The sequence below is a fragment of the Agelaius phoeniceus genome, chromosome 27 (genome assembly GCF_051311805.1).
Source record: "Agelaius phoeniceus isolate bAgePho1 chromosome 27, bAgePho1.hap1, whole genome shotgun sequence".
NCBI lineage: Eukaryota > Metazoa > Chordata > Aves > Passeriformes > Icteridae > Agelaius > Agelaius phoeniceus.
Window position 1 is genome coordinate 4,473,545 of NC_135291.1, and position 15,077 is coordinate 4,488,621.

The 15,077-nt window shown below is 49.5% G+C and overlaps 1 protein-coding gene and 2 pseudogenes across 3 annotated transcripts in view; 1 reads left to right on the plus strand and 2 right to left on the minus strand.

The window, feature by feature from the left end:
• LOC143695956 (uncharacterized) overlaps positions 1-15,077 on the plus strand; it is a 758,734-nt pseudogene that overhangs the window by 210,668 nt on the left and 532,989 nt on the right. The gene's annotated exons all lie outside the window — the stretch shown is intronic.
• The window catches only part of LOC143695900 (uncharacterized), a 139,118-nt gene that overhangs the window by 103,101 nt on the left and 20,940 nt on the right, over positions 1-15,077 (minus strand). The gene's annotated exons all lie outside the window — the stretch shown is intronic.
• Positions 4,430-8,113, minus strand: LOC143695845 (class I histocompatibility antigen, F10 alpha chain-like; annotated as a pseudogene). The gene is made up of 5 exons (XR_013185348.1): positions 8,017-8,113; positions 6,864-7,120; positions 5,324-5,605; positions 4,606-5,045; positions 4,430-4,507 (listed from the first exon to the last, which is right to left on the minus strand). The product of XR_013185348.1 is annotated as a class I histocompatibility antigen, F10 alpha chain-like (transcript).

The window sequence follows — 15,077 nt, forward strand, 5'->3', positions numbered from 1 at the left end:
CTTTGTAAAGCCATTCCAGAGGAAGTCTATGCCCAGAACACACAGGGCCTCTGGGCCAGTCACAATAGGATGTTTCTGCCCCTCTTTCCCAGTCAGGCTCACCTCGGCTTCCAACACAGTCAATCCCCGTCACCCTGGCAATGGAAACAGGTTCTGCACCCACATGTCCCGATGGTATTAGAGTACACTGCACACCAGTATCAACTAAGGCATCATATTTTTGTGGCTTTGATGTGCCAGGCCATCAGATCCACACCATCTAAAAGATCCAGTTTTCCCATGCCTCTTCCTGGCTACAGGCAGGGGCCCCCTAATCCTGGTTATTATTTCTTTCCTGGGCATGCATGCTAGAGGTTCTCTCCTTCAAGGAGATCTGATAGATCATACCCAGCAGCTCGGTCATGGGAGGTTGAGGCTACCTTCACTTTACTGGAGTTCCCTTGATTAGTGTTTCCCTCGGTGAGTTGATGCACCCGTGCTGCCAGGACAGAAGTGGGTTTTCCATCCCACCTTCCCATGTCTTCCCCATGGTCATGAAGGGAGAACCACACGTCAGCCCCTGGGGTGTACTCTCTCTGTCTAGCTGGGGAATATTGGGCTCTGACTTTGGGGCTGTGACTTGCACTGGTGCCATATGGGAACTGTTGCTCCTCACTGTGGTGGTGCTCACGTGGTCCCAGGATGAGGGAAGAGATGAGAATGTTGACTCCACAGAAGTCAGAAGGCTTGATTTACTATTTTATGATATATATTATATTAAAACTATACTAAAAGAATAGAAGAAAGGATTTAATCAGAAGGCTAGCTAAGAATAGAAAAAGAATGAGTAACAAAGGCTTGTGACTGACCAAGACAGTCCAGACAGCTGGACTGTGATTGGCCAGTAATTAGAAATAACCACATGAGACCAATCACAGATCCACCTGTCAATTCCACAGCAGCAGATAATTATTTGTGGAGAGCTTTGTGGATAATTGGCTAGCTGAGAAAGGCCACCTTGATGTGATACCGTTGGATAAGGATAGGGGAAACAAGCTGGGGATTAAGTAACCAGTGTCCAATCACTGACAGTGGTCATGGTGACCTTCGGTGAAACAGGAAGATGGGGGAGAAAATCGCTTGCCAGAAAATGAAGATAGCCTAGGTAGAGTAGTTATAAGAATGTAAACATAGAAACAAAATAATCATTAGAGCATAGAAGTAGGTGTGGTTGATCTAAGTGTGCTTTAACCAAAATTGAGCTCAGCTTTTGCAATATGTATAAGCTTCATTAACACCAATATAAATATGTGTGAGCTATCAATAAACTTTGGGATTTGCTGTTCATGCATATTGTGTGAGGCAATTCTTCCACCGTTCACGACAATTATTGTTTACATTTTGTTCCTGAGGCCTCTCGGCTTCTCAGGAGGAAAAAATCCTAAGGAAAGGATTTTTCATAAAATATGTCTGTGACACCTCACCCCTCCCTCATCTCCTTCATCTCCTCTTTGAGATTTTTAATCACAGCAGAGACATGAGCCAGCATTGGGCCATTGATCATACTCTCATCTTTCTAAGCTTGTTGGCGACAGAGCCCACTGTCTCTTGGTTGGTATCTGCATTAATCATTGCAATGAAGGTGGTGTATTGAGATGGCCCCAGATTTGCCAGGCTCCACAACATTTACCCTGTGCACCTGACCTTGTTGGGGTCATTTTCATGCTGTCCATCCCTCCCAAAGAGTCCCTCCAATACTGCTACTTCTCTCAGCTGTTGGATCCCTTCCTCAAGGGTCTTCCAGCACATTCTATGGTGGTGCTCCTGCATGCTCTCCCTGTGGACAAACCTCTCTCTGACACTCATTAAAAGCCGCTCCTAGAGGGAAAGGGACCCTGGCTCCCTTACAAAAATCTGATTGATACCTGAGTCCTGGGTTGAGGGTCCCAAATTTCTTGCCTCACCACCATCCAGTTGCACACCTGTACTTATAAGGTCCCAGACCCAAAGTAGCCAGGTTGTATAAGTCTCATATTCCCATCATACAATGTCTTTGTGCAGATTTTGGAGATTTTTGTACGTCAGGGACTCGGTGACGATCTCAACCTCTGGGTCTCCTGAGGGTTGTGAGGGCCCTCCTTTATCTGGGTGCCCTGCTTTCATCTTAGATCTCCTTGTTTCCACAGGAGCAACTGCTGCTGGCTGTGACTGCCTTTGCAGTTCAGCTGGAACCTGGACAGTTGTAACATCTGTGGGTTCCACTGCTGCACTATTAGACTCTCCCTCTTCGAGGCACTGGGAGGGCTTCTCACGAGCTTGGGAAATGTGCTCCTTCAGCATTTGGCTCACCTCGTTTATCTCCTTCACCAGAACCCCCATCCAATCTGGGTAGTTTATAGCTGAGGTGGGCTGTGGGGCAGGGCCAGGCTCTGGGGCAGCATCCCTTGTCTTTGGGGTAGGTGTCAGGGTGGTTATCCAAGTTAATCTTCTCTTATCTCTAAATGCTAGACAGAACAAGCCTTCCAGCAACACCAGCCACTGTTTGATATCATTAGTATTTAGAGTGGATCTGAACCCTTCAAAAACTGGTAGAGCAGACCCAAAGAGATGGCTAAAGGGTTGGAAGAAGATTTCCCCTGGTGTCATTTCCTCACAGCAGGTGCTAATATTAAAGTAACCCCAAAAACATACAGTTAGTGTGTGATAGCTGTGAATCCATGTGCCTGCTTTCCAGAGGAAGTTAAAAAGCCATTAATTCCTCCCCTTATTCACCCATAAAACAAACTGGATAACAGCCACAGTAGTCTTGGTTATAGGACCCATGTTTAGATAAGGGCCTGCAAATGGGAGAAATGTAGCCACAACCACATGCCACCCAAACCAAGGTAAGCTGGACCACATGATGACAGCTTAACAAGGTTTCTGTAGCAGCGTACAAAAATTAGATTACTCAAGAACTGTTATTTCCTTTTTATTTCTGTGCCCTCGAGCCTCACGTTAAGCACCAAAATCTGTCTTGGTTTGGAAAGACAGGAGTCTCCTAAGGAAGGCAGGAGCCTCCCCTGAAATGGAGAATGTAAACCCCCTCCTTCCAAATTGCTATAAATTTTAAATTAAGGGGCCCTCAGGCAAAAAATATGGGAGCAGGGATAACAGTTCTTTAGTAGGGAAGAAAATAAAAGGATAAAATAAACAATGCAGTAAACTAAAACAACACTGACAGAGTCAGAACACAACCTGACACCCTGTGGGTCAGGGTATTGGTAGCAGTCCAATTGGAATCGTGGCTGCAGCCCTCCTAGAGTGTCAGGTGGGTTCTGTTGGAGCAGGGATCCTGTAGAAGAGTGTAGTCTTCCTCTGAAGATCTAGGGGAAGAGAGCAGCTGTTTCCTCTGGGAAATCCAGTGGAGAAAGCCATGCTGGTGTTCCAGAAACTCAAGATTATATCCAGGTAGGAATGCTTGGCTCTCCCCTCTGGGTGGAGCATCTCACACTGGGATGCTGTCGTTCTTATCAGTTGTGCAGTGACATTCAATAGCCTGTTATCAACGGATGTCTCCCCAGTTGTGGAAGAGATAAGGAAAACTGCCTACTTAACAGAAGACAACTGCCATACAGGTGGCAAATAGAATACAATTTGCTTGACAATCCAGGACATTGCCCCAAGCCGAATTTATTGCCCCAAGCAGGATAATTTCACACCAGAACTGAAGCATTGTGAATATTTGTGGTTATTGGCTTTAAAACACTGGGACATGGAAAAGGGGAAATGGATCTGTTACCAAGAGCTGTGGGGTGGGTGGGAGCAGTGGGATGAGCTCTGCTGGCAGCTCTCAGCTTTCCCAGGAAGAGGGAAGGGGCCGGATCCAGCCCCATGGATCCCTCAGGTAGTGATTACTACCAGGATGAGAGAGGGTCACAGTGTCACCCTGTCCCTGTCCCCATTCCACAGGATGGACCTGGCTGGATCCCCTTGGGAGAGGGAGCTGCTCCAGAATCCTACCTGACCCCACCCCAATCCTGCTCCATCCATCTATCCCACTTGATCCTGCCCCAGTCCTGTCCCAGTCCTGCTCCATCAATCCCACCTGATCCTGCTCCATCCATTCTACCCTATCCTGCACTGGAATCCCTCCCTGATCCCACTCCATCACTCCTGCCCCAATCCTGCTCCATCCATCCCTTCTGATACTGCTCCAGAATCCAGCTCCAATCCCCACTTTACAATTCCACCTGATCCCACTCTAGACCCCTGCCCTGATCCAAAATCCCTCCCCAATCCCAGTCTGTCCATCCTGCCCCAATCTCCCTCTGGAATCCCACCCTGATCCCATGCTGTATCTGCAGTGGAGCCATTCATTCCCATGTCTTTTCCTGCAGAGAGAGAAGATCCATGAGATTCCAGCATGGATCACATACTGGGATTAACCCCAGGATCCATCCTGGGATCCTCACAGAGGGGATCCAGAGCTGGATCCGCCATTGGAACTCAGCGGCCGCCGGGTTGTATCCATTCCTGTCCCTCCTCCCTGTGGAAACAAATTGGGATCAGCATCGGTGTCACAGGATTCCCAGAACGGTGCTGGGTGGATCCGTGTCCCTTCCCGACCCCCATCCCGTGTGTTACCAGATTGGAGCTTCCAGACGCCGAATCTGATGAGGACAACGATGAGGATGAGGATGGCAGCGATGACAGACACAGCGACCACCACGGAGAGATGGGATAGTGAGGAGGGGGAGGGGAATCCCCATTTAGGAATTCCAAATTCCCAATCCCCACATTCCCATCCTCACCCCAAGCGAAGATCCCAGGCTCTGGCATTCCGGGATGCTCCACCCTGCACCGGTACTGCTCCCGCTCCTCCGGCAGCGCCTCGATCCTGGCCCAGGTGTGGAAGGTGCCGTCGCTGTTGGGAACGATCTCGCCCCACTCCGTCTCCTGATCCAAGGTTTCACCCCCCTTCATCCAGCTGACTGCGATGGTGTTGGGGTAGAATCCGTACACGTGGCAGGACAGGATCAGCGTCCCGTGTTCCTCTCTTCCGGACACATGGACATCAGGGGGCTCTGGAATGGAATAATGGTGAGGGACATCCATGGAATGGTGAGGGACATCCCATTGGAACGGGACTGGGGTGAGTTCTACCTATGGAATTCCCACTGGAATAGGATGAGAGTGACATCTGCCCATGGAATTCCCAGTGGAATGGGATTGGGGTGAGATCTGACCATGGAATTCACACTGCAATGGGATTGGGATGAGATCTGACCATAGAATTCCCACTGGAAATACTGTGTTCCCAAGTCCTCCATTCCCAAATCCCTCACAGGAATTCTGCTCCCACCTTTGCGCTCCAGCTCCTTCTGCCCATATCTGATGTGCCTCTGGAGCCATTTTGGGCAGATGTGGTTCAGATAATTTGTCCACATCTCAACCCCGTTCAATTCCTGTTCCCAGCGTCTCCTGGTGATCTCAGCAGCGCTGTCGGCCGGCACGAATCTCCTGAATCCCAGGTCAAAGGAGATATGATCCCGCCCATCGTAGCCAATCTGGTGGGATCCACGGACACTCCCATCGGACAGGAAGTCACAGCCATAAACTGTCAACCTTGTGTGGAGACCTCAACCTTGTGTGGAGACCTGGGGGGATTGTACCCACAGAGACCCCTGGAATTGTGTCCCAGCCCCACAGAGCCCCATTCCAGCCCTTTGGAGCCGCAGAGTCTGATGGAGACCCACAGAGCCTCATCCCAGCCCCTTGGAGCCCCATGGATCCACATCCCAACCCCATGGAAGTCAACCCAACAGATCCCATCCCAGCCCCACAGATCCCAGCCCCATGGATCCAATCCCAGCCCCACGGATCACAAGATATTCCATCCCAGTCTAATGGATCCCCATTGCAGCCCCTTGGAGCCCTATGAATCCACATCTGACACCTATAGATCCCATCCCAGCCCCATGGATGCTCACCCCAGCCCTACAGACCCCACTCCAGCCCCACAGATCCCATCCCAGCCCCACGGATCCCCATCTCAGCCCTACAGTTCTTATCCTAGCCCCACAGATCCCATCCCAGCCCTACAGTTCCCATTCCAGCCCCATAGATCCCATTCCAGCCCTATGGATCACAAGCTATCCTATCCCAGTCTAATGGATCTCCATTTTCAGCCCCTTGGAGCCCTGTGAATCCACATCCAAGATCTACAGATCCCATCCCAGCCCCATAGATCTGTACCCAAGTCCCATAGATCCCATTCCAGCCCCACAGATCCCATCCCAGCCCCATGGATTCATATCCCAGCCCCATGGATCCCATCCCAGCTCAACAGATCCCATCCCAGCCCCATGGATCCATATCCCAACCCATGGATCACAAAATATCCCATCCCAGCTTAATGGATCCCCACTTCAGTCCCTTGGAGTCCTGTGAATCCACATTGGGGATCTACAGTTCCCATCCCAGCCCCACAAATCCACATCCCACCCCCATGGATTCCAACCCAAGTGCACAGATCCCATCCCAGCTCCATGAATGACAAGCTATCCCATCCCAGTCTAATGGATCCCCATCTCAGCCCCATCGATCCCCATCTCAGCCCTACAGTTCCCATTCCAGCCCCACAGATCCCATCCCAATGCCATGGATCCCAACCCAGCCCCATGGATCTCATCCCAGCCCCATGGATCCATATCCCAACCCGTGGATCACAAAATATCCCATTCCAACCTAATGGATCCCCATTTCAGCCACTTAGAGCCCTGTGAATCCACATCTGAGACCTATAGATCCCATTCCAGCCCCATAGATCCCAGCCCTACAGATCCCATTCCAGCCCTATGGATCCCCATTCCAGTCCCACAGCTCCCCTCACTCATCGCCGCTCTGGTTGTACCGCTCACGCAGTATCTTCAGGTTCCTGACATCACTGTGCTGGTTCCTCACATTGGTCTGGGTCCCCATATCCAATATTCTGGCTTGACTCCATCCTTTATCCACTGCATCAGCGGCTCTGCCCAGCCCCGCTCGCTGTCGTAGCGCACGAAGGGGATCCCATCCAGGTACCCAATATCCATGAACTGGGGGATCCCCGGGCTGGGCTCTGACACCACCACGTGCAGGTAACGCAGGGAGTGGAGAACTGGGGGGACACGGAGATTTGGGGGGATTGAGGAGATCATGGATCAATGAAAGGGGAACTGGGAGAGCTGGGAAGGGGTTTGGGGATCCTGGGGCCAAGGAAAGGGTGTACAGGGTGGGAGAGGTGGGATGGACAGGAAAGGGCCTGCAGGGGGTCCTGGTGTCTAGGAATGGGGGCTCAGGGGGTTCCAGGGTTATGGAAAGGGGGAGAGGAGGTACAGGGACTGGGAAAGTGGCATGGGGGTTCCAGGGGATGCATGTGCCCAGGAAAGGGGATCCAGGGGTCCCCAGTGCCAAGGAATGAGGGGTCACAGGGTGGGGAGACCTGGGAATAGGAATCTGGGGGTCCTTGATGCAGAGAAATGGGGGGGGCTGGGGACTGAGAAAAGAAGGAATGGAAGTCCAGGGGTCTCAGGATGAAGGAAAAGAGGGGTCTGGGGACTGGGGAAGGCAGGATGGATGGGAAAGGGGTTGCAGGGTGGAATTGGTACTGGATAAGGGGGTGCAGGGGGGTCCCAGTGCCCAGAACTGAAAATTCAGGGGGGTCCTGGGGCTCATAATCCCCCCAGGGACCCTCCTGGACATCCTGAGACACCTCCCCCCGCAGGACGAGCAGGTCCCGGTGCCGGGGAAGAGGGTACAGGGGGGTCTCGGTGCCCGGACATGGGCGCCCAGGAAAGGGGGCTCAGTGGATTCTGATGCCTGGGAATGGCGGTTCGGGAGGGTTTTCCTGTCCAGGAATGGGGTTCAGGGGCTGGCGAAGGGGGTTGAGAGGGGTCAGTAGACTCAAAATTGGGGTACAGGGGGGTTCCCCTCTCCAGGAATGGAAGTCTAGGGCGTTCCCGGTGGCCGGAAATGGAACTTCAGGAGTTTTCCCGTTTCGGGGTTCCCACTCACCTTTGGTCGCGCCCCCCGGGTCCCCCAGGAGCCCCAAGAGCAGCCCCAGAGCCAGCGCTGGAGCCATGGCGCTGCTCCGCTGCGGCCCCGCCCACAGCCCTGGCCCCGCCCCAAGGAAAAGCGGGGGCTGGGGTGTCTGAGATGGGGGAGGGCCAGGAAAGGGGGTGCAGGGGGGCTTTGGTGCCGGATGAGGGGGTGCAGGGGGGTCCCTGTGCCTGAGAATGGAGGGTTTGGGAGGGTTCCAGTCCTGGATATGGGGGTGCACGGGGGTCCTGGTGCAGCAGAATGGGGGGGTCAAGGACTCCCAGTGCTGTATAAGGGGATGCAGTGGGGTCCCGGTGCCCAGAAATGGGGGTTCAGGGGGGTTTCCATGCCCGGGATTTGGGGTTCAGGGGGTTCCAGGCTCCAGATAAGGGGGTGCAGGGGTTATTTGGGCTGGGGAAGGGGGTACAGGGAGGCTCCCAGTGCCCCAAAATGAACGTTCAAGGTGGTCTCTGTGCCCAGGAAGGGGGGTTCGCCTGGAAATGGAAGTTTGGGGGGTCCCCGTGCCCAGGAATTGCGGTTCAGGGGGGTCCCGGTGCCGGAGCAGTCCCCGGTCCCCGGGCGGGTCCCGGTGCCGCAGCTTGGGAGACGCGAAAGTGACCGGGGCAGCGCGGGGAGGGAGAGGGGACAGAGCAAACCCTGGGAATTCCCCTGAACCCCCCCGGGACCTGCCAGGACATCCCCGCAGGACGCGCAGGGGGTGGAGAACTGGGGGCACGCAGAGATTGGGCGGTCTGGGGGCGTCCAAGGGCTGGGAAGCAGAACCGGGAGAGCCGGGAAGGGTCCAAGGTTCCAGGAAGGGACTGTGAGAGGCGAGATGGGGGATCCAGGGGGTCCCTGAACCCAGAAAAGGGGTCCAGGAGTCTCCATTGTTCAGGGAAGTGGGGTCTGGGAGCTGGGAAAGGCAGAAAAGGGGGTTCAGGGGGTCCCTGGGTCACGGAAAGGGGGCTCTGGGGCTGGGAGAGGCGGGCGGATCCCGGGGACGCAGCTTGGGTGTGTCACGATCCGTCCTTATGAATGGGTTTCGTGATGGTTCGTGGATTGATCTCAGGGTGCAAAAGAACTGACACGGTACAAGGGGGTTTGCAGTGATAATCAAAACAAATGCACCTTTATTGAAATAACCACAGCAAAAATGCCTTGGGAAGGAATCAGGGGAAAAAGGAAAAAATAAGGGAAAAGAGGGAGGAAAAAGAATGGGTATATAGCTACCAAACGTCAAACTGCCAAGTCCCTCCATGTCCAGCCCATGGAGTTCACCAGGCCGCGTCCAGGGAGATCTCAGAGGCGCAGTTCATCTGGACCCCAATTACACTCTTTTTTGATGGGGGAAGGGGGGATGGGTTTTGCAACCAAATCAAAGGTAGTTTACTGTATCTTCAGGGGGAAAGAATGGTGTTTGGAAAGGGGTACACACAGTCCATGTTTGGCAGTAGGTGAGAGCCATTGTTTTCGTGGTTGACTGCCTGCACCTGCAACATCCATCTTGCTTTGGGCAGCTTTCCTTCCCCCCCCCACTGCACACCTCTCCCGGGTTGGGGGTTTCAGTCCCAGTCTCTGGAAGAAGGTGAGAGGGGGCCTTCTCACACAGGGATTTCATGTCTCGGTCTCTTGATGAAGAGGCTTCTTACATCTCGGTTTGTCTGTCATGGTGGTTATGAACGAGCGAGAGGCACCTTCTTTGGGGGGAACCACCCTAAAGCCTAGGAGAAGTTCAGCCAGGCCGAGAGGCGGGGAGAATTCCAGAGCTATTGTGCAAAAGGGCAAAATGCCCTTTGAGCTCAGTGTAGCATATAGCAAATGCACCTGTGAAAACAATAATTGAGCAACACTCTCAGGTCTCAGGCATATGACTTTCCCCTACAGGATCAGAAACTTCAGACAGGAGGGGTCTGTTTTTCAGTGCTCCCCCGCAATGACGATCGTGAGGTGGATGAGGGATATTTCAGACAGACTCTCACACGACCCTGTGACTCACAATTGTCTTGAGGGATCTTTATCAGCAGCGCTCTGGAGTATCATTGATGAGTCTTCAGGACTGGCCGTACGTTGGTAGTATAACCCGGAAAAATAGGGACAGTATGACAGAGAGAAGAAAGAGAGAGAGAGAGAAAAAGGAGGAAAAGAAAGGATAGGAAAAAGAGGGGGAAAAGGGAGACAATAAACAAACATAATTAATATTGATTATAACAGTATTATTTTCATAACAATTTTCAAAATGGTTAATTGTTGCAGTGTGATGTAATACTCTGTTTCAGCTATCCCAGTTCCTCCCTCAGGTGTGCCAACAACCTCTCCCTTCCCCTTCCCCTTGCCCCCTTGCTAAGTGCTGTCCGTCAATCTTAACATTCCAGCAAGGGCATCATCTGATTGGCAAAGTTCAAAAGATGCTTCTCAGCCCTGGCAACATTGGGCTATCCAGGTGTCACTTGTCCCCTGAGACTTCCCCCCTCCCACCTGGTTGGTGCCATACCTACCCCTTCCCTCCCCCTCTCCCCGGGCTTAAAATACCCAGCGACCACGTGGTTCTGAGTTCTGTTGGAGCTGTTGCAACATTCAGAGGTCTGTGACTTAGGAATAAAGCTCTGGATCAAAACCTCCAGCAGCGTCTCCTTTTACCTTCACCATCGCCTAAAGTCTTTCCACCAGAGGTAAACCTGAGTTCCTGCTTGCCTGGACTTGTCCCAAGTGCCAGCTTCAATACCCAGCTAGCCAGGGGTGTCTCTGGGGTGAGACCACCACAGCTGCCACCTTTGGTCCAGCAGCAAGGCCAGACGACCCCAGGCACGTTCCATCCGGCAATATTGGGAATTAACTCTAATAGTTAATTAATTAAAATAGTATTATTTTTGTAACAATTTTCAAATGGTTGAAACAAATAACAAATAATCAAAAGCAAAACAATAAACAAATCATAATATAAGCATTAACTTTAAAATTATTTTCTAAAACAATTCACTAAAAATTGAAAGTAATTCTCACAAAATCATAAACGGGAATCCAGGATTGCTCTAAAACACAAATGCTTAATTCATAATTGCCTTGTGTCAATTGACTTGGGGATGTCCACAGTGTAGAGGACATCAGCCAAGTTGTGTGCATTGACTATAGACATCAATCTTGTCAGCCGTTTCATCATCCTCCAATTCATAATGAATGGGACTGATGACAAGATAAAACCAAGCACAATTAGAATCAAAAGGGCAACGATGGGTTGACACACACTGTTCAGGACACTCGTGGCAGTAGGTGACCACCCAAAGAGGGTATCCCACCACCTGTGCTCGGCATCTTTCTTTACCCTCTCCATGACACGGTGTATCTGTCTCACATTATGATGAACAGTCACCAGGGCTTCTGTCCGTTTTTCTTTATCTTTTTGAGGATTTCTACCAAGTCTTGATGGAGCAGCACTTGACTTACCAAAGTGAGATTCATCCCGATAGGAGTAGGCATCAGTTTGTGAATCAGTGTGTAGTTGGATTGCAATAGGTAGTGAGAAGTAACTGGAGCTTCATAAAAGAAATCACATCCTGTAATCTTGGTAAAGTTACAAGCACAAACATTTGAATAATTTTTAGTATCTACTACAATATTCTCTATGAATACAAAATCACAAGCAGGTCTGAAGCATGCACACCTGTTGCCTATATATACAAGAACTGTTTCAGAAGCCTCATTAGGCTGAATTTCAAAATGACAGATATTTTGCTCTGTGTCTGAAAAAATGTCTTGAGCTATGATTGCATTGCTTTCACAGATGAACCCTTGTTGTTCTCGGACAAGACAAGATTCTAAATTAACATTTTGCCATTTCTCACCCATTTGACGGGCCCATTCCTGATGCTCATAAGGATAGAGAACAGCTCCATCATCATTCAGCCCTAATGCAATCATAGGAAATATCAAATGCACTGAGGCATTACGTATGGTTAACACAAAAGCCATGGCTGTGTTTGTAATGGGATTGTAAGTAAAATTCACTAAGTTCCACCAGGATTGGAATTCTCTTTCAAAATCAGTGGCACTGTCCCAAATTCTTTTCCGAATTTCAGTAGGAAAAGTGCCTTCTTCACCTTCTCTTATCATTGAGGCAGCAACTGACTGCATCCACAATTGTGCCTGGATACAGCTGAGAGCCAAAGAAATGTTGTTTTGTGTAGCACCGAGTGCATCATTTACCAATTTGTGGTCATTTACATTTACATTTTTTACAAATTTTCCATTTTCCCAATTTATCAAAATGTTTGATAGCAGCCACTGGTGTGTTCCTAAAGCCAATAAGGATGACTGCAGTAGTTGTTGTAACTTGGTCAAATCTCTAGTTGTCGCAGCCCATTTTATTCATTAATACTTCTGAATCAATACTCTTTAGAATTCCCAATCCTGTTCCCACAACACCGGTTATGTCTCTTAGCGTCCGTCTTTTAAAAGAGTTCCGCTTTTGCAACCAGGTCATCCAACCCTCAAAGGAAGTTTGCAAAAAAGGTGAACAGGCCGGCTGAATTTCTGAGACATTACTTTGCATCAGCAATTTGACTTGTTTAAGAGAACCATGCTGGATTGAACAGTATTTGTTGTTGTCCTGTTTTCCTAATTATATCTGGTCCATTTTCAAAAATTCTTGGGCTAAGCATAAGCGGTGGTTGGGCTGGAGTGGTGGTGGTGTAAATTGTAACCAGTTGGGCTATAGCATTTACTATAAACTTAAAATGTAGGCCCTACAGGCCTACATTTTTTGGACCAAAGACAAACCACTTCTATGGTTTGTGCTAATGTAAAATTGTGCCAACAATCCTGTAAGCTTGGGTGCGTACAAACCTTTTCATGCTTATTTGTTTGATCTGTCAAAACACCGATTGAGGTTGCGTTACTATGGGTAGTTCCGTTAATCATTTGGATCCTATACTAATTTTTTTCCCCACTATCCCTTGAAGCTGCCAGGTTTTTTGGTTTTCCCATTCCTGCCTAGTGTATATCTGATTTTCATGCATAATGACAGTTGATAGGTTTAAATCCCTCACGTTTCCCATGGATCTGGAAAAATGAACAAAAGCCTGGGAGCAAGGCCATTCAGTATCAAGTTGACTAAGGGTACTCTCAGTCCTTTCTACCCACTGGGGTGTGACTACTGTACTCAGTGTGGGCTTTGTTATAGCATTTATCTTAAGTTTGTAAACCAGGCCTTTTAAAATTAATGGATTTGTCAAGTTATTTTGCCAACGGCGTGTCACATAAGTTGGTTTGGCTAAAGTAAAATTATGCCAGCAATCAGCTGATTAATTTCTACAATCCTTTGTAATTGCATTGTTGGTTCTGGGGCCTAAAGTGTAGTTACCAACGTACTCCTGCCAGCAGCACAGAGTGAGGGGAATTTGTTTGGTACACTCCCACTTTGTCGTAGGACACAGTTCTGTTGTAGGGATGTGCAAATAGTTTTTCCATCTGGTTCTAAAAAATTTCCAGCACCTGCAATGGAGGTGGCTTTCTCATAGAGAGATCCTTCCACTTTTCTGCACGCTACCACAATCGACTCACCAATTGTTCCACTTAGGGTTCTAGTCCAGTCCTTCTGATCCCATCCCCACTCACTTGGGCGATATATCTCAGAGTCATGCAGCACTATAGGCTCTAGGTTCAGGTGGCGACCCTTGGGATATGATCCTAGAACATTAGTGTGATGGATGGTAGCCTCAGACCACGACCACTCAGCAGGATTCTGTCCACGGAATTGTGGTAGGATGCAGAAAAGTATCACCAGTGTTATCATGGTTCAGATGATCCTCATGTCCCTCAGGGTTCTTCTGGAAAAGTAAACACAACAGAATCCTGCCACTAAGGGACAGAAAAAGTTAGAATGATGGAATTATCCAGTGTGTATTTATCCGATGCTCTCTCCCTAGAGCATCAGAGGCTACCCATGCATGTTTATTCAGAGGGGTTTTTAGCACTAGTGGTAGTTCCCCTACAGTAGGGAGGTCCACCAGAACAGGTTGTCCAGGGTAATATGCTGGAATCTTGAAATCATCTGGTCTCCCTAGAGAGGCAATTATGCTTGGAGCTATGTGGCAAAAGGCAGTGATTTTGGGACACCCATTTACACCCCCATCTGTCATTCACACTTTTCACAGCTTCCCATAACTGAATATCCCAGTTTCCCTCCTCTGGTTTCAAAAGTCATTCCAAAAGACCATTGGTCCATTCCACGATCCCGTTAGCTTTAGGGTAGTAAGGGGTGTGAAAAGTCCATTTAATTCCTTCATTTTTTGCCTAATCCTGTACAATTCTAGCAGTGAAGTGGGACCCATAATCAGATTGAATTTCCTGTGGTTTTGGGAAAATTCCAAACCATCCCTGCAATGCTTTAACAGTATTATCTCCTGTAGCTCTTTTAAAAGCATTGGCCTGGACCATCCCAGATACAATTTCTACTCCTACTAGCACAAAGTGTTTAACTCCTGACTTCTTAAAGGGTCCAATATAGTCTACCTGCCACGCGTCCCATAAGCCTTTACCCTTTCTGAAATGCAGAGGGTCATCTTCCAAAGGATGTCTCTCCAGTCTCCAGTCTGCGATTGCTCACAGGCTGATACGCATGTTTTACACCTTTCCTTGGTGACAGGCCAACGCTGGGCAAGAGCTTCCTTGTACAAATCTTTCACACCTGTGTGCTGTCTTTTTACATGTGGCCATTCTAATAGTTGATCCCAGTCCTCTGTAATTTGTTCCTTTTCAGGGGACTTAGTCTTGCTAAATCATCAGCTTTATTGTTCCACTCTCCTGCTGGATTTCCATCTGTCTGATGGAAGGGGTCCCACCCCAACAAAGTTCCCTTGGCTTGTGATGTTGAAAATTTCTTGCCACTTTTCCTTTTGCCACACTGGAATTCTGTTAACTTCCCAATCATTTTGCTGACAAAAAGGAAGCCACTCAGTACATCCTTTATACACAGCATAGGAGTCCGTGTAGATGCAGACAGGAGAGGTATTCTGTACCTCATGTTGGAAAGCACTCCAAAC